We start from the raw sequence: 707 nt of genomic DNA on the forward strand, positions 1-707 counted from the left end.
GGCATATCGTCCTGCCAAACTGTGTGTGAGTGTGTGTGTGCGTTTGTATGTATGTTTGTATGCAAGTGTGCCTGAGCGCGCTTTTCTCAAGTGTGTGTGGCCAGTGTGCTTCTTTACATACACTGACATAGACACAGTAGACCGGGTGTGTGTGTGTGTTGGGGGGGGGGTGTAAGGTGGGGGGTTAGGGGGACCGAACTATGTGAGGAACGATGTGGTGGAGGAGGGGGGGGGGGGGGATGAATGAGGGGGTGAGCGGGGGGGGGGGGGGAGGGGGGGGGGGTGTCGGGGGGAGGGGGGGGGGGAATACATGAGTGTGTGGGCGGGGGGGGGGGGGGTTGAATTGTGTGTGTGTGTGGTGGGGAGGGGGGGGGGGTTGAGTCAGGGGGGTTGAGCCGTGGGGGGGGAAGGGCAGAATTGAGTCAGGTGGGGTTGAGGGGCGGGGCAGAATAGTGGGGGGTTGAGTGAGGGGTGGAGGGGGGTAGCATGGGAAGATGAGTGAGGGGGTTGCAGGGTGGGCAGAATAGTGTGTGTGGGGGGATGAGTGAGGGGGTGGAGGAGGCAGAATAGTGTGTGGGGGAAAGACACTGCAGTGCAGGGGAAAGATGAGCGGGTGATATGCGTGCGCACACACGCACGCACACTCACCCTTGCTTTATGCAAAAAATGTAGGCCTGAAAAACTTTTGGTCAGAAATCTAATGTGAA

This window comes from Engraulis encrasicolus, chromosome 19, assembly GCF_034702125.1.
Source record: "Engraulis encrasicolus isolate BLACKSEA-1 chromosome 19, IST_EnEncr_1.0, whole genome shotgun sequence".
In the NCBI taxonomy this organism is placed as follows: domain Eukaryota; kingdom Metazoa; phylum Chordata; class Actinopteri; order Clupeiformes; family Engraulidae; genus Engraulis; species Engraulis encrasicolus.